The sequence below is a fragment of the Dromiciops gliroides genome, chromosome 1, assembly GCF_019393635.1.
Source record: "Dromiciops gliroides isolate mDroGli1 chromosome 1, mDroGli1.pri, whole genome shotgun sequence".
In the NCBI taxonomy this organism is placed as follows: domain Eukaryota; kingdom Metazoa; phylum Chordata; class Mammalia; order Microbiotheria; family Microbiotheriidae; genus Dromiciops; species Dromiciops gliroides.
The window spans coordinates 34,713,520-34,736,438 of NC_057861.1; positions in this window are offsets into that span (position 1 = coordinate 34,713,520).

The window sequence follows — 22,919 nt, forward strand, 5'->3', positions numbered from 1 at the left end:
AAATAAACTCAAACTATCATTTACATCAGTTGAAATGGCAAAAAAATTGGAAATCAATCTGCTATAACTTGTAAACACTTTATGAGCACAAAATAAGGATTAAAAGAAATGAAATACCTCTTAAATTGAGGATAATCTGACTGTCGTATTACCCACCTGCAGGTGTATTTAAAGTAGTGCAAGATTTAACGAATTTAGGACAACACTCAAATCAGCCCTAACCCAGTTTTCAATTACTTGCTCCAGTTCATATATAAGAAAGCTGTTGTGTTTTTTTTCATAACTAGGGACAGGACATGAAAACCGAAAGATGAGGACAAGGGATTAGTCTCCAAGTGACTTGGAGAATCTGCCTTTCTTGCCTTAACTAGTTTGCTAATCAATCTCAAATTTCTGTGCTTCACTCTGCTTTCTTCTTTTAAGCACCTGAAAACACTGAAGTTGTATTGAATTGTATTGAACTGTTACTATGGCTTATAGTAGACTTTTGTAGACATTGTTATGGTTTATTCCATTTTCATCAGGGCCTACTCTTTCTTTTTTTTTTTTTTTTAGTGAGGCAATTGGGGTTAAGTGACTTGCCCAGGGTCACACAGCTAGTAAGTGTTAAGTGTCTGAGGCCGGATTTGAACTCAGGTACTCCTGACTCCAGGGCCGGTGCTTATCTACTGCACCACCTAGCTGCCCCTCTTTCTTTTTTTAAGAGCAATAAGGGTTAAGTGACTTGTCCAGGGTCACACAGCTAGTAAGTGTCCAGTGTCTGAAGCCAGATTTGAACTCAGGTCTTCCTAAATCCAGGGCTGTTGCTTTATCCACTGTGCCACCTAGCTGCCCCCCAGGGCCTATTTTTTTGGGGGGGGGCAGGGCAGTGAGGGTTAAGGGACTTGCCCAGGGTCACACAGCTAGTAAGTGTCAAGTGTCTGAGGCTGGATTTGAACTCAGGTCCTCCTAAATCCAGGGCTGGTGCTCTATCCACTGTGCCACCTAGCTGCCCCTCCCAGGGCCTAATCTTAAGCTTATCACCTCCCCACAAATTCTGATGCTTAAGATTTTTCTTCAAAAGTCAAGTTTGGAGGGCTTTTTTTTTTTCTTATAGTAGAAACGTATGCTAGGGTTGGGACATTTCAAGAACCACTGACAAAATCTCTAATGACTATAATAAATAAGCAGGTGGTAGCTATGCATGTACCTTTGGTTCAGTTTTGTTCTAGGCTGGCAGTGGAAACCCCTTTTTATTTTATTTATTTTATTTTTGTTTGTTTTTTGTTTTGGGTGGGGCAGTGAGGGTTAAGTGACTTGCCCAGGGTCACACAGCTAGTAAGTGTCAAGTGTCTGAGGTCGGATTTGAACTCAGGTCCTCCTGAATCCATGGCTGGTGCTGTATCCACTGCGCCACCTAGCTGCCCGAAACCCCTTTTTAAACTATTCTGTGGCAAAGCACTGCTCAAGCTCTCTGGGAAATAAATATTGAGACAAAAACCTGATCCCTGTCCTCAGGGAGCTTATGGTCTAGCAAAAGAACAGGACACCAAGACAGATGGGTATAAGGCAATTGTGGTAAAAAGTTTTAACAGTCGGTTAGATAATGGAGAGACGCCAGTTTTTGGGTTTTTTTAGGACCACCCTTTTGGGGAGGAGACCAACAGCATTGCCTGCTGAGCACTCGACTTCTGACTTCCGGGGTGCGAGCTTAAAAGGCAAGGAGAGAACGGAAGTGAGAGCTTTTTCCTGCTCCGCCGGTCTCCTGGCTGCGCTGCACAGACAGACGCGGACTGGAGTTTGACTCGGCCGGGCTCTCGGTTAACAGCACGCGCTTGACTCGGTCTCTCTCCCCAAAAGTGGCCTTGGGTTTTGGTGAGTTTTATACAGAATATAGACTAAGCCTAGACTTAAGACCATTTGTATTGTATTTCTACTTTCCTATCCTTCTAATCAACATCACCTTGTGAGTACCATATAATAAAGGCTCTATCTAGAAAACCAGAAGCTTCTTCCATTTACTAGTCTGGGAGATAAATTAAGGGAAAGGTTAAGTAGGGGAGATTTATGATCTAATATCCAATTTTAATCTCACACAATATTACACAAAATATTAGAAAACTATAAGACAAATGAGACTTGAAGGGGGCAAAGGTCATTACTGACTGGAATGATGTTTGTCCTTTGGTCTTTTTGTTTGTTTTTTGTTTTTGTTTTGCCGGGCAACGGGGGTTAAGTGACTTGCCCAGGGTCACACAGCTAGTAAATGTCTGAGGCTGGATTTGAACTCAGATACTCCAGAATCCAGGGCCAGTGCTTTATCCACTGAGCCACCTAGCTGCCCCCCTGTCCTTTGGTCTTAAAGACCACCATATCATCACATCACTTGCACTGAATTAGATTTAAGGGAGGGAAAGCTGTACAAGGTCACCAGCCTTACTCTCCTCCAGGGCCATCTGGGTCTAGTAGCAAGATATACATCAGGATGACTGGAGATGGCCCCAGATATTTGAGGCAATTGGAGTTAAGTGATTTGCCCCGGGTCACACAGCTTGTAAGTGTCTGAGGTGAGATTTGAACTCTCATGACTGAAATGATAAAGATAGACTGGAAACCAAGCACCAAAGTTAATTTTAAAACTGTAAGGATGGGGGCAGCTAGATGGCGCAGTGGTTAAAGCACTGACCCTGGATTCAGGAGGACCTGAGTTCAAATCCGGCCTCAGACACTTAACACTTACTAGCTGTGTGACCCTGGGCAAGTCACTTAACCCCAATTGCCCTGCAAAAAAAAAAAAAGAAAGAAAAAAAAATGTGGATTTTTATTTTACATATATCCAAATAGCTAACATCATCGTTTTCAAACTGCCGTAACTTTTTAGTCTTAGGTCTCTGCCCCCACCGCCTTCTCACCTCTCTAAAATTGTCATCTCCTTTGTTCTGGGAGTTTGAAGTTAGACTTCTTCTCCCATCCATACCTCTATGGCTGTCTGAGTAAACCTCCCTGGGAATTGAAGTTACACGTCTCCCATCCATACCTCTATGGCTGTCTTGATTAAGGAACATGCCATAAACCTGTACCTCCCCAGAAGTCAAAATCTAGGCTTCTTCTCCCAGTCATACCTCTGTGTGCCAAATAATAAAAACTTTTATTTAAATTTTGATTGTATTGTGTGGGTGAGTAATTCTTTGAAAGAGGAATGTTTTCAAGAACCCATCTAGCTGTAACAAAAAATGAAGGGGGAAAGGTGTTAAAACTAGAGGACGTAGACCTGAAAAGAATATTGGCTTCAGAATTGGAGGACCTGGATTAAAATCCTTCCTTGGAAGGCAGCTAGGTGGCGCAGTGGATAGAGCACCGGCCCTGGATTAAGGAGGACCTGAGTTCAAATGTGACCTCAGACGCTTGACACTTACTAGCTGTGGTGACCCTGGGCAAGTCACTTAACCCCAATTGCTTCACCAAAGAACCCCAAACCAAACCAAAACAAAAAAATCCTTTCTTGGACACTATCTGTGTGACACTGGGGCATGTAACTTGACCTCGCTCCTCACATAGAACAAGGAGGTTGGACTAGATGGCCTTTGACCTCCCTTCTGCCTCTAGATCTGACCCTCTAACCTTAAAAGATGAAAGTTGTTGAAATGGTGGCTCGGAGGTGGTGTTGGAGACTGTGGGGTCTATGGATGATCAGTTCTGTTGATCCTGAATCAGAGACATGGAGGAGTAGCTACAAATGAAGAGGGACATGTTCTGGGGGAGAGTCAGTTCTCCATTAAAATAAGGAGGTGAAAGGAAGGTTAATTTTAAAAGTGTGAGAATTTTGAGGGATTTGTTTAACAAATTTAACAAAATGGTTTGCTAGAATTCTATGGAAGAGATATAGAGATATAGACCTGTCAAAAGTTCTATCAAATGGATTTGGAGTTGGTTGAGAGAATTGAACTCAAGAAATTATCATGGCTTCCTTGTCAACTCTGAAGGTTTTTGGCTGATTGCCTGAGGGATTGGGGTTTCCTTTGGATATCATCATATCCTTTGCCAAAGGTAAAAAAAAATTACGACCACACCACCCCAATCCCTCAGGTAAGCTAGGTGGTACAGTGGGTAGAGTGCTGGGCCTGGAATCAGGAAGACCTCAGTTCAAATCTGGCCTCAGACATGTTGGTTTCCTCATCTGTCAAATGAGCTGGAAAAGAAAATAGTAAACCACTCCAGTATATTTGCCCAGAAAACCCCAACAGACCAAGAAGAGTCTGATTACAACAAATAATCAGGTTTGCAGATGACACAAAGCTTAATACACCGGACGGCAGAATTGGTATCTAAAAATCTTGGCAATCTAGAAAACAAGGCTAGATCAAAATGAAATAAGATAATGTTTAATAGAGATAAATGTAAAATCTTACATTTGGTTTACAAGTACAAGATGGGAGGGGCAGCTAGGTGGCGCAGTGGATAGAGCACCAGCCCTGGATTCAGGAGGACCTGAATTCAAATCAGACCTCAGACACTTGACACTTACTAGCTGTGTGACCTGGGGCAAGTCACTTAACCCTCATTGACCTGCCAAAAACAAAACAAAAACAAAACAACAAAAAAACCCAAGTATAAGATGGGAGAGGCATGATTATAGCAGTTTGAACAAAATCTGAGGGTTTGAGACCATCGATCAATCAATAAACATTTATTAAACACCTACTACATGCTTCTAAAATGCTAGGCATACAAAAAGAAGCAAATGATGATCTATGCCCTCAAGGAGTTTATAATCTAATGGGGGGGCAGCTAGGTGGCGCAGTGGATAGAGCACTGGCCCTGGAGTCAGGAGGACCTGAGTTCAAATCCGGCCTCAGACGCTTGACACTTACTAGCTGTGGTGACCCTGGGCAAGTCACTTAACCCCAATTGCCTCACTTAAAAAAAAAAAATCTAATGGGGGGGGTGGACAATATGCAAACAAATAGACCCAAAGCAAGCTAAGGATAAATAGGAATAATAAATAAGTTAATAGAGCGAAGATCCTGGAATTAAGAGAGGTTAAGGAAGACTTTGTATAGGAATTGTAGCTGGGCCTTAAGGGAAACCTAGGAGGTCAGTAGTTGGAGCAGAGGAGGGACAGCCTTCCAGGAATGGGGCAGACATGCCCAGAGCTGAGAGATGGAGATTCTTGTCATGGAACAGCCAGGAGGCTGGTGTTACTGGGCTTAACAGTACATGTTGGGGGCAGCTAGGTGGCGCAGTGGATAAAGCACTGGCCTTGGATTCAGGAGGACCTGAGTTCAAATCCAGCCTCAGACACTTGACACTTACTAACTGTGTGACCCTGGGCAATTCACTTAACCCTCACTGCCCTGCAAAAAAACAAAACAAAACAAAACAAAAACAGTACATGTTGGGGAAGAAGATGTAAGACTGGAAAGGTAAGAGGGGTCTGGGTTATGAAGGGCTTTCAATGCCAAACAGGATTTTGGTTTTGCTTTGGGGAACAATAGGAAGCCACTGGAATTTATTGAGTAGAAGGGGTAACATGGTTAGGCCTGAGCTTTAGAAAAATCACTTTAGTGGCTGAATAAAAGATGAATTACTATTGCAGTAATCTAGGGGTGAGGTGATGAGGGTCTGCTTCAGGGTAGGGCCAGTGTCAGAGGAAAGAAGGATGATACAAAGGTGAAGTGAACAGGTCTTGGCAACAGCTTAGAGAATGAGGATAACTCCTAGGTTGGCAAGCTGAGGTATCAGGAACCTCCTGTTGTCTTTGACAATAATAAGGAAGGGGGTGAAGGGTCAGGAGGCTTTGGGGAAAAATACTGAGTTCTGTTTTGGACATACTGAGTTTAAGATGTCTATTGCACATTGAGTTCAAGATGTCTGAAAGGCAGGAAAAGGTAGGTTTCAGAATCATCAGCATAGAGATTAAATCAATGGAAGCCAGTGAGATCAAGTGATAGTACAGAAGAAAAGAGGCCCAGGCTAACCTTTGGAGGGCACAATCTGGACCGGCATATAGCAAAGAAGACAGAGGAGTAGGAGGAGAAACAGGAGAGAGGGGTACCCAGAAAATGCAGAGAGGAGAGAGTATCATGGAAGAATGAGTGATCAGCAGTGTCCAAGGCTGCAGAGAGATCAAAGAGAATGAGGCTTGAGAAATGGCCACTGGATTTGGCAACTATGACCATTGGTAACTTTGGAGAGAGCAGTTTTGGTAGCATGATAAAAGTCAGAAGCCAGATTGTAAGAGGTTAGGAAGAGAGTGAGCCGAGAGAAAGTGGAGGCACCTACCATAGATGGTCTTCTCGAGGAGTTTAGCTACAAAGGGCATAAGAGAGTAGAACAGGGCACCTAGGTGGTGCAGCCGGATAGAGCACCAGCTCTGGATTCAGGAGGACCTGAGTTCAAATTTGGCCTCAGACACTTAACACTTACTAGCTGTGTGACCTTGGGCAAGTCACTTAACCCCAATTGCCTCACCAAAAAAAAAAAAGAAAAAAAAAGAGTAGAACAATAACAGGGATGGTAAGATGAAGTGAGGGTTGTTTTTTTTTTCAGGATTAGGGAGATGGGGGCATGTTTGAGGGCAGTAGGAAATGAGCCAGGAGATAAGGAGAGATTAAAAATAAGTGATACAGTGGGGATGAGAGAGGGGGCAATCTCCTGAAAGAGACAAGATGGAATGGGATCTCTTGACCAAGTAGAGGGGTTATCCTTGGTAAGGAATAAGGCCACTCTTCATGTGAAGCCAGGGGTCAAGGAGGAGAGGGGGGCTGAGCCTTCAATGATAGGAAATGAGGAAGAGGGAAGAAGAGGGCATTCACGGTAAATGGTGTCCATTTTTTTCTATAATATATCAGGCAAGGTTCTCAGATGAGAGAGTGTGGAGAGGGGGAGCCACGGGAGGTTTGTGGCTGGCAAACTCCATAAGTGGGATGCGGAAGATAAAAAGGCAGTGGAATACTGGGCTAAATTGAAAGGGCACAGCTTTCAGGAATGAGGTGGTTGTCTACTGTACATAGGTCAGATGACATCTGGGGTATCTAATCTAGGTGAATTCTTGTCCTTGGGAATATAGCCCATGTCCTTGCACCCCTCTACTAGAGTTTAGGGTAACCCAGTTTATTAAGGAGAAGGGTGACTCAGACTCCAGGGACAGAGCTGGGTCTCAGTTCCAGCTTCTATCTCAGATGGAAGCTGGCAGAAAAATAAAGGCAGGAATCCCAGACAAAAGGCAAACTTACGGTTTCACTCTGAGCCAGCAGATCATTCCAACTGGCTGATAATAGCTGAGACAAGTAGCAGTATATTATTGCTTAGGCTCAAAGGTAAGTCAGGAACTTGCAGAGCTCAGACCGGGGGAACTAGGAAAAAATAGAAGAAAATTTAAGGTTATCTCAGAGCAAAAACAACTGACCCAGAAAACAGATTGAGGAGAAAAAAGTTAATCATTGGACTGTCTGAATGCCATGACCAAACAAAAGCCCATACATCATATTTCTTTTTTTTAATAGTATTTTATTTTTTTCCAATTACATGTAAAGATAGTTTTCAACATTTATTTTTGTAAGATTTTTTGAGTTCCATATGCCCAAAGGGCTATAAAACTGTGTATACCCTTTGACCCAGCAATACCATTACCAGGTCTGTATCCTAAAGAGATCATAAAAAAGGGGAAAGGACCCAAATGTACAAAAATATTTCTAGCAGCTCTTTTTGTGGTGGCAAAGAATTGGAAATTGAGGGGACGCCCATCAATTGGGGAATGGCTGAACAAGTTGTGGTATATGAAGTGATGGGAGACTATTGTGCTATATAAAATGACGAGCAGGAGGATTTCAGAAAAACTTGGAAGGACTTACATGAACTGATGCTGAGTGAGATGAGCAGAACCAGGAGATCATTGCACACACCAACAGCAACAATGTAATGATGACCAACTGTGAAAGACAGCTCTTCTCAGCAAACAATGATCCAAGGCAATTCCAAAAGACTCACTTGGGGCAGAGACCTAAGCTGGTGAACCATGAATTGCCCAGTGTGGGAGGAGGCTAAGATGCTTTGAAATCTAGCCCTAAGGAAAACCGCCATCAGAGAGGAGAGAGTCAGAAAGTGAATACAGGGAAAAATAAGAGGACAAAACAGACTGAAATGAGTAAAGACTTCAGGAAGGAGAAAACTCAAAGACCTTGAACATAAATAGATAAATCAACAAAGAAGACATTGACAGCAGAAGGAAATGTGTCCTCTAGATCTAGTCAGCAAATTGAGGGTTCTATGAATAAGTACCGCAAAACAAAGGAAAATGATCCAGTACTTGAGACAGAGGACCTTCTGGAATTTGAGGAGAGCACGAAACCACATAGTTTAAAAGAAAATGGCTTGCATGACCAAAGAATGGGCAGAATAGAAAGGCTTGAATCTGTGATGGCCAGTCTCACCAAATAAATAAAAGAGAATAATTGATTGAGAATGCAAATATATAGATGTGAAGGACAATCTAGAAGAAGAGAAATAAAGAACAATTAATGTGAAAAGAAAATATGCTCACTCTGCAAGCAAAACATACTTATCTCAAAGCTAGGATGTGTAGAGACAGTGTAAGAATCATGTGTCTCCCAAAAGAATATGACGAGACAAAAAACTGGAGCACTATAATGCAGGAAATAATACAAGAGAACTTCCCAGAGCTTTGGAACACAGAAGATGAAATACCAGTTGAAATAATTCGTAGCTTATCTTCATAAATTAAAAAAAAAACCCTAAACATTACAAACTCCAAGACACATAGTGGTTAAATTTAACAATTCAATTCAAAAACAAGTTCTGCAAGCAATCAGGAGAAAGACCTTCAAACACAAAGAAAAGGAAATTCAATTAACACAAGATTATTCTGTATCCACCAGAAAATGTAGGAAGGAATGTGTCCTGAACAGCAATGGAACTCAGAATGCAACCCAGGGTGATGTACACTGCAAATCTTAGCTTAAATATAAATTTTTTAAAAGATGGATATGAAATAATAAAAAGACATTTGAAACCGTTTTTGTTTGTTTGTTTGTTTGTTTGGTTGGTTGGGCAATGAGGGTTAAGTGACGTGCCCAGGGTCACACAGCTGATAAGTGCCAAGTGTCTGAGGTCGGATTTGAACTCAGGTCCTCCTGAATCCAGGGCCAGTGCTTTATGCACTCTGCCACCTGGCTGCCCCCTTGAAACCTTCTTAGAAAGAAAATCAGACCTGAATAGATGAACTGCTTCTCAAGTACCTCCAGAGAATAGAAATGCAAGAGGGGTGAACAAATTTATCAGCCAAGGACAGTAAAGGCAACAGCAATTGAGAGATGGCAGAGAGAGCAGCAAGAGACTTCTTTCTAAATGTACACAAGGAGATAAGAATGAAGGTGGGGGGCAGCTAGGTGGCAGTGGCAGTGGTTAAAGCCATTGCCCTGCAAAAAAAAAAAATGAAGGTGGAAGTCAGGTGTAGGTAACAGTGAAGAGGCCTGGGGCATTATGGACAGAACTTGGTGATAGCCTGTCTAGAGGTGAGTCAATGTTTTGTTTGGTTGGTTTTTTTGTGGGACATAACAAAATGGGAGGGGGGATAGAGGGGAGCATGTGATGTACTCAGGTCAAATTGAGGGCTGGCAATAAGGGGAAAGTGATCCCTAGAGTCTCTCAGGAAGAGAAGAACCTACTGGGGAGTGGGTGAAGAGGAAAGTGGAAGGATTGAAAATGAAGGAGAGGGGGCAGCTAGATGGCACAGTGGATAAAGCACCGGCTCTGGATTCAGGAGTACCTGAGTTCAAATCCGGCCTCAGACACTTAACACGTACTAGCTGTGTGACCCTGGGCAAGTCACTTAACCCCAATTGCCTCACCAAAAAAAAAGAAAAAAAAGAAAAAAAAAAAGAAAATGAAGGAGAAAGGAGGGAAACCTTGGTTTTGTAATGGGGGGGTTTCCATTACCAATGCTCTTATTCATGAGGAGAGATGGTCTGTGAAGGGAGTGAGATGAGTGAAAAGGCCAAGACAGAGTTTCCGGGTAATTCATAATCAATTTATTAATTAGGCTAACCGATAATAAATCAATGGCCAGTGGTTTCTCTTGCTAACTAAAGGCAAAACAATAGAGATCCAAAGCAGGTACCCTGACGCGTGAAAACCAACCCTAACTGGTGAACGATTAACGGGGGTAGACATATTAATGAGGAGGTGGGCTAAGAGTCTTCAGCTCTTCCTGCTGAGATCGTTGGTTACTCAGTTGTCTCCAGCAATCTGGACAAAGGAATCCATGTCCATCCAGACCATTCCGGTTGGTTTTCTCCTTAATAAACTGGGTTACCCTAAACACTAGTAGAGGGGTGCAAGGACATGGGCTTAATTCCCAAGGGCAAGAATACACCTGGATTAGATTTTTTTTACACTCTAAACCAAAGCTTATTAAACGGGGGGTCATGGGGGCAGCTAGGTGGTACAGTGGATAGAGCACTGGCCCTGGAGTCTGGAGGATCTGAGTTCAAATCTGGCCTCAGACACTTGACACTTACTAGCTGTGTGACCCTGGGCAAGTCACTTAACCCCAATTGCCTCACTTAAAAAAAAGCAAAAAACAAAAAACTGGGTCACAACCATAACTGAATGTAGGGGTCTAGAAAAATTTGGCAGTAAATGTTTGATTTCTATACTTATTTTATATACCTATATACCCCAGGTTGTTTAAAAGTTTCTCAGGTGAAAAGGGGAAAACGTTTAAGAAACCCTGCTCTAAACAGAAGTAAGGTCTTCTAGTCTAGTTGGGTGGGGTCCTGCCCAACATCCCTGAGATCACAGAGCACGTTCTCAGAGAATTTGCGCAATCTCATTGATCAGTAATGTCCTTTGGAGACTGGTCGACAAGGGCTGGTCTCTGAATGAGGAAATAAGGGGGCAGCTAGGTGGCACAGTGGATAAAGCACTGGCCCTGGATTCAGGAGGACCTGAGTTCAAATCCAGCCTCACACACTTGACACTAGCTGTGTGGCCTTGGGCAAGTCGATTAACCCCCATTGCCCTGCAAAACAAACCAATAAATGGAAAAAAAAAAAAGAATGAGGAAATAAAAAGGAAAAACCTTTATCCTAATATAATAATTGGTTATTCATATAATAGAAAAATAATTCCGTCTTTCAGGAGATTGGAGACCTTCTGCTAGGTGTGGCCTGAAAGATTTGGTGTCTAAAGAGCACTCCTACCTGGGCTAGGGGGAGTTGGAATTCTTGGGGGCAATTGACACATAGGGGAGAGGGAGGGCATGGGCCAAGGAAGGATATTTTGGAGCGAGTGGGGAAAAGAAGGTAACCAAGGGGAGGGTATAGATGGGTAGTGGGCTGCATAGTTAGGTACATAGTGGGTGGGGGTTGTCCTACCAAGGTATGGTGTCCTCTCTGCCACCTGTAGGAATTGGCATTGTTCTGGAAGTGAAGCCCAATGGAAGAGGGGAACATGAGAGGCAAGCTCTGCTCAGAGGGGAGAGCCCAGGAGATACCTTGGAAGTTTTGATTCCATGAGGAATACAGAGAATGGAGAGGGACTAAAATCATCATACAGGTGTTGAATGAGACAATGAGAATCTAGAGTAAAGAGAAAGAGAGCAGGGATAACAAAGAGAATGAGAGAAATTCTGTCTGGAAAGGAATGCCAAAAAAAAGAATATATATATATATATATATATATATATATATATATATATATATATATATATATATATATATATATACATATTTTTTTTTTTTTGGTGAGGCAATTGGGGTTAAGTGACTTGCCCAGGGTCACACAGCTAGTATCAAGGGTGTGAGGCTGGATTTGACATCAGGTTCTCCTGAATCCAGGGCTGGTGCTCTATTCACTGTGCCACCTAGCTGCCCGAAAAAAGAAATTTTAAAGACAGAAATAAGACTAATTGGAAGGGAGGAGAAGAATGGGGGCATCTAGTCAATAAACATTTAAGCACCTACCATGTTCCAGGCCCTGTGCTAAGAGCTGGGGATGCAAATATGAAAGGAGAAAGATAGTGACTGCCTTCAAGGTGCTTATAATCTAATGGGGGAAGACAACCCAGGAAAAGAAGCTGGAAGGAGTGGGTGCAAAGTGCAGCCAGATGGATGAGGAGATGTCTGAGCTGGTCCCTCTCCTAAAAGGAGGTTTGGAGTTCATGGCCTCTCTCTCCAATCAGAGAGGCAGAGGGTAGAGATGAGGTGGAGAACTGAGGCAGATGAGAGGGGGGAAAAAAGAAGGGAAGAATTAAATAACCAGATAAAAGCAGGAAAGAAAAGGGATCTAACAAGCAAACCCCCCAAAGAGAAAGGGAAAATAAACAAGAAGTGGGGATCAGGATAAGGGAAAAAAGAATCAGTGGGAATAGAGCCACTTTTTTTTTTTAGCATTATCTTTGTTGTATTTTTATTAATTTTGTTAAAGACTTCCAAATTACATTTTCTTTCTTTTTTTTTTTTTTTTTCAGGGCAATGGGGGTAAAGTGACTTGCCCAGGGTCACACAGCTAGTAAGTGTCAAGTGTCTGAGATCAGATTTGAACTCAGGTACTCCTGAATCCAGGGCCGGTGCTTTATCCACTGCGCCACCTAGCTGCCCCCAAATTACATTTTAATCTGGTTCGGGTCACACTCAGGAGTTTTTTGGGCTGGAGTTTGATACCTTTCTCTTAAGGTGAGTTGGGGTGTGTAGAGGGAGACAGAGACTTTTCATTTTGCTTTTTATTCTTTTACATTCATGAACCACGATTTGTTTAATCATTTCCCCAAATTATGGGCACCTACTTTTGTTTCCAGTTTGTTGCTATCACAAAAAAAAGTGCTATGAATATGTATATGGAACCTTGAAAAAGAGTGCTTGCTCTCTACTAATACCTTCATTATTATTTTTTTTTTTTTTTTAGTAAGGCAGTTGGGGTTAAGTGACTTGCCCAGGGTCACACAGCCAGTAAGTGTTAAGTGTCGGAGGAGGCCGGATTTGAACTCAAGTACTCCTGAATCCAGGGCTGGTGCTTTATCCACTGCGCCACCTAGCTGCCCCTAATACCTTCATTAAAGATAACCTTGATTTATGTATAGATGATTCTCATAAAAATTTTGTATACATGAGAGTGGGCAGATTGATCAGTATTTGATGTATCTTTAGTTGCATTTTTCTGATTGCATTACTGATATTAGTAAGGTCTGAGGTTTTTTTGTTTTTGCAGACTTTTTCTATCTTCCAGTTCTTTAAATACCTTATATATCAATCTTTTATAACCCTCACAATTATCTTAAGCTCTAGTATGGATCATATGCACTTGGCCCAATCTGGCTGCTCTTCCCATCTTTGGAAAGTTTTCTTTCCTCCATTTCTATCTTCCTAGCACAGAGCTGTAATGCTTGAGATAGAACCACTTTTAAAAAGATTAAGTTAAAATAACTGAAGACAGTACTGTGTTTACAGCAGCAGAAGAAAAAATCATAACTTGAAAAAACAATATGAGAAACAAATGGAAAATAATTTTTTAAATATTTGGGATTTTTTTTCTATTTATTGACATGTGGATTTTAAACAATGCTGTTGTTTGTTGAGGGTTTATTTTGTAGTCTACAACTTTGCTGAAACTATATTTATATACTTTTTATATTTTATGTTATGTACTTTTTCCTCGTTTTTCCCTAGTTCCTCTTTATTGTTTTTGTGGGGCAATAAGGGTTAAGTGACTTGCCCAGGGTCACACAGCTAGTAAGTGTCAAGTGTCTGAGGTCACATTTGAACTCAGGTCCTCCTGAATCCAAGGCTGGTGCTTTAGCCACTGTGCCACCTAGCTGCTCCCCTCCAGTGCCTCTTTATTACAGACTTCCTTCCTTCCTTCTTTTCCTTTCTTTCTTCCTTTCCTTTTCTTCTTTCTTTTTTCTTTTCCTTCCTTCCTTCCTCCCTACCTCTCTTTCTTTCTTTCCTTCCTTCCTTCCTTCCTTCCTTCTTTCCTTCCTCTCACTCTTCTTTCCTCCCTACTCTCTTTCCTTCAACATTCTCTTCACAATCCCCTTCCTGCTTAGGGTTTGTTTATGTATGACTAAAACTTCCCAGAATCTACCCTCCCTCTTGTCCCTTACTTTCTTCTGTTCTAGTTTCTTCCTGTCTCCTTGTCATAGATCTATTTCTGCAACAAGCTCAGAGTGTTTGTAGTTGTGTGTGCACGTGTGTTCAGTCCTCATTTGACCAGTTCAAATGAAGTATTCAAGTGATGCTTCTCCTCCCACCCTTTCCACATTTGTATAGATTTCTGCTTGTATACCCCAGTTATGTGAGATAATATGTTTTTCCATCCTTTCTTTTCCTTTTTCTCAGGCATATCCTTCACCTCTCCTTTCTTTTTTCAACATCATTAAAGCAAAACAAGGGGCAGCTACGTGGCGCAGTGGATAGAGCACCGGCCCTGGAGTCAGGAGGACCTGAGTTCAAATCTGCCCTCAGACACTTAACACTTACTAGCTGTGTGACCCTGGGCAAGTCACTTAACCCCAATTGTCTCACCAAAAAAATAAATAAATAAATAAAAGCAAAAAAACCCTCTCCTGGGCCCTTGGTCTCCTCTGATTCCTTCTACAATTCTTGACATTAAGGTTCTGAAAGGAACATTGGTTGGCACCTTCCTTGCAGCTCCAAAATGTAAACAGTTCACTTGGTCGCTTTTTCTCTTTCGTTTGATTTCTCTGTATTTTAAAGTTCCTTTTCAGCTCTTGGTCTTTTCATTAGGAATGCTTAGAAATCTTCTGTTTCATTGAAGATTCATTTGTTCTCCTTATAGGATTTATCTCAGTTTTTCTGTGTAAAAGTTATCCTTGGTTATAGACCTATATCTAGTTTTTTTAGAATATCTCATTTCATAATGTCCACTCCTTTAAAGTGCTAGATGCTAAATCTTCTGTTATGCTAATCGTGGTTCCTTCATATTTTTTTTTTCTGGCTGATTGTATTATTTTGACTTGATCTGGAAGTTCGGAATTTTCTCAATGATGTTCCTGGGTGTTTTCTTTTGAGGATTTCTTTCAGGAGATAATTGGTGTATTCTTTTTTATTGTCACTTTCCCCTCAAGGTTTTAGTATTTCTAGGAAGTTTTCTTTCATGATTTAAAAAAATATTACATACAGGTTCTTTTTTGGTCATGGATTTCAGAGAGCATAATGATTCTTTTTGTTTTTTTTTTTTTTTGCAGGGCAATGGGGGTTAAGTGACTTGCCCAGGGTCACACAGCTAGTAAGCGTCAAGTGTCTGAGGCTGGATTTGAACTCAGGTACTCCTGAATCCAGGGCCTGTGCTTTATCCACTGCGCCACCTAGCCGCCCCCTGAGCATAATGATTCTTAAATTATCTCTGTTTCCCAGGTGAATTGTTTTTGACATTAGGCACCTTACATTTTCTTCTTTTTTTTTCACCCAATCTTTTGACTTTGTTTTAATATTTATTGTGTCCTGGAATCATTAACTTCTATTTGGGTCATTTCCATTTTGGGGGAGTCTGTTACTTGGGTAAGATTATTTATTTGTTTGTTTGTTTGTTTATTTGTAAATTTTTTTTTAGTGAGGCAATTGGGGTTAAGTGACTTGCCCAAGGTCACACAGCTAGTAAGTGGTAAGTGTCTGATGCCGGATTTGAACTCAGGTACTCCTGACTCCAGGGCCAGTGCTCTATCCACTGTGCCATCTAGCTGCCCCTCATTAATTTATTTTTGCAGGGGACTGAGGGTTAAGTGACTTGCCCAGGGTCACACAGCTAGTGTCAAGTGTCTGAGGTTGGTTTTAAATTCAGGTCCTCCTGAATCCAGGGCCAGTACTTCATCCACTGTACCACCTAGCTGTCCCCTTGGGTAAGATTTTGAACCTTGTGTTAAGCTGTTAATTGTCTTTTAAATTCTCTCTTCTATATCTCATTTATTCTTTCCCTTTTCTCTCTCATTTCATGTATAGTGTAATCTTCAAATTAATTTTAAAACTTTTTAAAAATTAAATTTTATTTTATTTTCAGATCTACACTTAATCTTTCTTACACATGCCACCATTAGTTGAGAAAGCAAAAACAAACAAAACACCAGATATAAACATGTATAAACAAGCAAAATAAATTGCTGCATTGGTTATGTTCCCCCAAAATGTCTCAGTTTGTACCCTGATTTCATCATCTCTCTGTAGGGAGGAGGATAACATGTTTTATCTTGAAACCTTTGGAATTGCAGTTGGTTATCGTGCTTGATTAGAGTTCCTAAGTCTTTCAACATTGTTTGCCTTTACAATATTGCTATTATTACATAGATTCTTCTCTGGGTTCTGCTCATTTCACTTTTTCTCAGTTCATATAAGTCTTTCCCAGAGGTGAAATTCATTTTCAAGGAATTTCTTGTTTAACAAGATAAATTTTTGTCCCTACCTTCATAATGGCTCCAGATGCAAAAGTGCTCACCCACCCCCATTCCCCAAGCAGAGTGCCAAAGCAGTTCTTTCTTGCAAAAGAGCTTGTGACTGGCATAGTCCCAGCCCCTCAGGGGGCATGTATACAAAGGCTAGTAAGTCCAGAGGTTGGGCCACCTCTTCTCCCTCCACCAAGCCTCTTGCTGAATGGCATTGCTAGAATTGTTTCCTCCATCCCTCCCATTCATTCCTTATGAGATAAATGATTATTTCTCTCATATTAATAACCAATTATTAATTGAGATTAAGATTTTCCCTTTTCTATTTCCTCATTCAGAAATAAACCCCTGTAGGTTATACAGACAGTCCTTTTGAAAGACACTGTTGATAGATAAGATTGTCCAAATCCTCTGGTCAGTGCTTCTCACCCCACCTGACTAAAAAACCTTACAAAGAGAATCTAGTCTAGGTGGAATTCTTAACCCACCATCCTTTGGTGTTCACTGACTGTGTTGAGAAATATCCTTTTGTATAGATTGCCCAAGGTGGGAGTAGTGGGCTTGAAATGAGTCTCTCTTTGTGAATGAGTGACATGATCAGTCACATATCCAGCTCCTCATTAGAATGAACCCACCTCTCATTATTTTTTTCTACCTCTCACAATATTCATTCTCATTCATTCATTGTTTTTTTGTTTTTGTTTTTGTTTTTTTTTAGTGAGGCAATTGGGGTTAAGTGACTTGCCCAGGGTCACACAGCTAGTAAGTGTTAAGTGTCTGAGTTCAAATTGGAACTCAGGTCCTCCTGACTCCAGGGCCGGTGCTCTATCCACTGCGCCACCTAGCTGCCCCTCTCTCATTCATTGTTAACCAATCAGAGTTGACTGCCACCTGTTGGGAACACCTACTTCTCCAAGGGTATATAAGCATCAAGAAGCTGCCATGAGGGGTCTTTGGTTTATGAGAGAAAGCCAAATGACCATCCTTTTATTAATTATTCACTAGCCATACTTAATCAAAATGATTGCTAATTACTCAGAAATTATGTCTCGCAAACTTTTCATTCATTACACTTGCATCCTTACACCTTATTATGTAATTTAGAAAGTATCCTTATTTCACTGGTCTTGACTCTACTATGGATGACAGGGACTTCTATTGGTTGAATTCTGGCTCTTTGTCTAAAATTCTATATAAATTTGAGCCTCAAGGGCCTCCTGACCTTTTTCCCCCCCAGGGCAATGAGGATTAAGTGATTTGCCCAGGGTCACACAGCTAGTAAGTGTCAAGTGTCTGAGGCCGCATTTCAACTCAGATACTCCTGAATCCGTGCTTTACCACTGCACCCTCTAGCTGCCCCCCTGGACCTTTTAATGGAGTGGGAAAACCATTGTTCATGGTTCCTTCTCAGAAAGACACTCTGCTTACTGTGGGCTTCCATTGCACTAAGGTCAAAGGCAGCCAGACATTGTCTCTGTTCCCTTCCTCCTTTTGTGAGGGATAATAAAGTTTTGTTAAATGCTATCCTGTGGTGCTGCTCCTCTTTATCTGAACTCTCCCTAATTAGAGTTCTGACCAATTCAGGGAAGAAAAGAGTAATACAGAGTTGTTGGAGTCTTCTGTATGTACACTTGGAATGGAGAGCTGGGTCCCTCCACTCCAAGTCATCATGACTTTTCAGAAGCACTACATGTCCATGCTCCCAGGATTGGGTTCCTCATTGGCCAGGTCCTTTTAGGCCAGGAATATAATTCAAATCTTCCAGGTGTACCCCTGAAAACAATCATAACAATACAAAATAAATCTTGTCCTCAAATGTTGCTAAACTATTTTAGAAATGACCCTGTGATTCTGATGAAAGAATCATGAGATTTAGAGCCATAGGGGACCTTAAGAGTTTATCTCCTTGGTCTTTTCTTAGGATTGTAGTTTTAGAGCAAGAAGAGACTTACTCAGAGGTTACTGAGAACAACTCTCTGCTGGAAAGCCACCCATGTCCCACCCTCTAACTATTGTTCTCCAAAGCTCTGTCCTGAACCCTCTTCCCTTTATACTTCCTCTCTTGGTGACTTTATCAGCTGCCATGAGTTCATTATGCAAATAGTTCCCAGATTTATATATCAAACCCACAAGAGAACATACAGGGACAAACTCTAATGTCTCAAAAGAAATGTTGTATTATGTCTCATTTTTGAAGTAATAATAATAAGTAGCATTTATATAGCACTTTAAGGTTTGCAGAATGTCTTATAAATAATATCTCATTTGATCCTCACAGCAACCATAAGAAGTAGGTGCTATTATCCAGAGTTCATAGATGAGGAAACTGAGGTAGAGGTCAATTGACTTGTCCAAAGTCATTCAGCTAGTAAGTTTCTGGGGTCAGATTTTACTTTGGGTCTTCCTGAGTTCTAGCACTTCCTTCCAGTTTCAGCACTCCATCTCTTTTGCCACCCAGGATTAACTATATTCAGGGTTAGTGAATCAATTGATTTTTTTTTTTTTTAGTGAGGTAATTGGGGTTAAGTGACTTGTCCAGGGTCACACAGCTAGTAAGTGATAAGGTCTGAGGCCGGATTTGAACTCAGGTAGTCCTGAATCCAGGGCCGGTGCTCTATCTACTGTGCCACCTAGCTGCCCCGAATCAATTGATTTTTGTTAACTGTATCTTTTTGTTACAAGGAAGGATTTCTTTTCCAGTGTATGTGTGTGTTTAAATCCAGAAATTACTGTGTTGTTTAAAAAAAAAAAAGCATCAAGGCAGCTAGATGGTACAGTAGATAAAACACCGGCCCTGAATTCAGGAGGACCTGAGTGCAAATCCAGCCTCAGACACTTGACACTTACTAGCTGTGTGACCCTGGGCAAGTCACTTAACCCTCATTGCCCTGCAAAAACAAACAAACAAAAACATCAATAGAACTTTTTTTTTTTAGTGAGGCAATTGGATCCAACCCTCCTATATACTAGGTGTTTAACGGTAGACTTCAACAAGCTTCTTCTACCCTGTTGGTTTGTTTTTGGTGAGGCACTTGGGGTTGACTTTCCCAGGGTCACACAGCTAGTAAGTGTTAAGTGTCTCAGGCCGGATTTGAACTCAGGTACTCCTGACTCCAGGGCCGGTGCTCTATCCACTGTGCTAGCTAGCTGCCTTTTTTTTTTTTAGTGCAACTTATTTTTTTAAGGAAAATAAAAAGGTAGGGATAGCTAGGTGACACAGTGGACAGAGTACCAGCCCTAGAGTTCAAATCCAGTCTCAGACACTTACCCTGGGCAAATCACTTAACTTTGATTATCTCTACCCTTTCCTCCCCATAAAAATTTTTTTTTAAAAAGAAATTCTGTTGGTTTTTCGTTTCTTTAGTTTGATGAATAAAATATTCTTCATGGTGAGTATTCAATAAATGTTAACCTTTGTGGGCCACAAAACTATCCAGTCTTCAAGAAAAACCACTGAGGCAGAGCTCTGAGCCAATAACTACTTGTTAAAAGGACATCACTCTAATGAATGGGACCTCAGATCTTCCTCACTATCTGAGATGCCCCCTTCCTCCAGGGCCTTAGTTTTATAGTTCTGAATACCCAGATGATACAGGAGAGCCAAAGTAAAAGACAGAGTCTCATTGGTTGATAGATCTATGTTTGACCGTCCAGAAGAAACTTCAGTTCATGCTTATGGTCAATGACCACTATAGGATGTCCTAATATGGACAAAGCTAATGGTCCTTTACCAGCCCCATCTTGGGCAATTGAGTCATAGGCAGCTCCAGCAATGTTAAGACAGGGTTACTCACTGGTCAAGTACTGTTGACCAAGTGCCAGTAGGTCCGTTTCCCTAGCAAAGGGACAGTAAGGGTGGAGGGATGATTAAAAATGGCTGGGGGACTTTCCATATAATCAAGTCATCTCCATTATGCTGGGTTTGGTCACTTACTCATTAGGAAAAAAGGGTGGAGGTCCTCTACTCATCACCTTATGGTTAAACAAGTGAGCACCATAACAAGCAAAGGAATTTATAATCTATATGTAAAATACATGTTAATATATGTAATTCCTATACTAATAATTGATGGACAGGCATAATTCTAATAGGGACCATTGCCGGTCATCTTAACTTATATCTTGCCACTGAACCCTGATCACTCTGGAGGAGAGAATGAGGCTGATGACTTTGCAGAGCCTTGCTTCACTTAAAGCCAATTCATGCAAGTCATGACATCATCCTTGTGATGTCATTGGTTCTCTTTCAGAATTGTGAGATTTAAAATTGGATATTAGATCATAAATCTCCCCTCTTTAACCTTTCCCTTAATTTATCTCCCAGACTAGTAAATGGAAGAAGCTTCTGGTTTTCTAGTTAGAGCTTTTATTGTATGGTAGTCACAAGGTGATGTTGATTAGAAGGATAGGAAAGTAGAAATACAATACAAATCGTCTTAAGTCTAAGCTTAGTCTATATTCCGTATAAAACTCACTAAAAGCCGAAGGCCACCTTTGGGGAGAGAGAGAGACCGTGTCAAGTGCGTGCTGCTGCTAACCGAGAGCCGGGCCCAGTCTAACTCTCATCAGCATCAGCCTGTGCAGCGCAGTCAGGAGACCAGCAGAGCAGGAAAAAGTCCCCACTTCCGTTCTCTCCTTGCCTTTTAAGCTCACACCCTGGAAGTCGAGTGCGTAGCAGGCAGTCTGACGTGCGCAGCAGGCGGACTGGCGTGTGTAGCTCATGCCGTTGGTCTCCTCCCCGAAAGGGTGGTCCTTAAAAAAAACTGGCGTCTTTCAGTTATCCTAACCGACTGTTAAAAAACTTTCATATTTTTTTACCACAGAATGAAGGACAAAAAACAATCTGTGAGTAGTAATAGCTGTCCTCGGGGACCTAACCGGCCAGCTCAAGTTGGAGAATACTGCTATTTCTCCTCCTCTTTCTCATGTTGTCTTTCTGTCCATGTGGGGAGACATACCTTTATATGTGAGTGCTCTGTCCAAAGCAATATAATTTTTGATCACTTATACTTTAAAAGGTATCTTGGGGTTTAGGGACTAGATTTTTTTTTTTTTTGGCAAGGCAATGAGGGTTAAGTGACTTGCCCAGGGTCACACAGCTAATAAGTGTCAAGTGTCTGAGGTCGGATTTGAACTCAGGTCCTCCTGAATCCAGGGCCAGTGCTTTAGCCACTGCGCCACCTAGCTGCCCCTCTTGTTTGTTTCAAAATGCAAATTTATTAGTTCAAACTTTCCCTCAATACTTCAAGCTTCCCTTTTGCACATACTGTTTGATGTTTTTGAACCAGGATGCTTAGATATGTTTGAGATGTTGAATGAGTGTTTTGTTTTACGTAGAAAAGTTCACAAATAGCGAACTACAGCCTTATAAAACACATATGGAGGGGCAGCTAGGATAAAACACCAGCCCTGGAGTCAGGAGGACCTGAGTTCAAATCCAGCCTCAGATACTTAACATTTACTAGCTGTGTGACCCTGGGCAAGTCACTTAACCCCAATTGCCTCACTAAAAAAAAATAAAACACATATGGAGAACTGATGCAACTAGTAGATGTTTGAGGTGTGTGCATGTGTGTATTTTGTGTATTCCTATGAGGCTCAGTTCAACTGGGTGAAATTTCTGCTTTTACCCAGTGTTTCTAATGCATACACAAAATTATGCATACACTAATGCAAAATTCATCTTGTGTTCAAATTGTTTCCTAATATATGAATGGCATTGGAACAAATTTGCATTTTCAAAACAAGTGTTATAGCAGTGTAAGGAAGTTTAAGTAAGTGTAAGGAAGGTTGATCAATTTCATGAGTTTCTTAGTCAACTCGATGAGATCACAGGATTGTAGACCTTGGTCTGAAAAGTACCCTCCACTCCCTCTGGGAGCAGGCATGTGCCCAGCACTTTACTAAGAGCACAGGGACCAATGGTATCATTTGTCCCTGGCAACTGAGACTGTCTTAGAATGACTGGCAACTGAGTCAAGACTAGATTTCTGTCAGAGCCTTACTTCCCCCACTGTCTATATAAAACAATCTAATTTTCCTTTTTCTTCTGCCTCCTCTGACTTCTAGACCGGAGTAAAGCAAAGATCCAGAAACAGGTGATGATGATTTGTATCATCTCAAAATGTAACCCAAGTCCAATGCTAGGAATAATGTTAACAAGATTAGTTTCTCTGTCTGACTGTTCCCACCCAGACTATTTTTGGAGAATCTTTTATACATACATACATACACATGTGAGGGCCAAAATTTGATATACTGAGCATTATTTGGGTGACTCGCTTTAATATTGGCATCCTGGAAATAAGGGGGACCTTTAAGGTTTAACCCTCCCCTCTGAACTGCTACTAGGTCTAAACGCCAAAGAGATTTTGAGAAGAAAAAAATAGATGAAAAAAGAATTCATATGTACAAAAATAATCATAGAAGCTCTTTTTGTGGTGGCTAAGAACTGGAAACTGAACAGATGTCCCTCAACTGGGGAATAGTGAAACAAGTTATGGTACATGAATGTGATGAATCACGATTG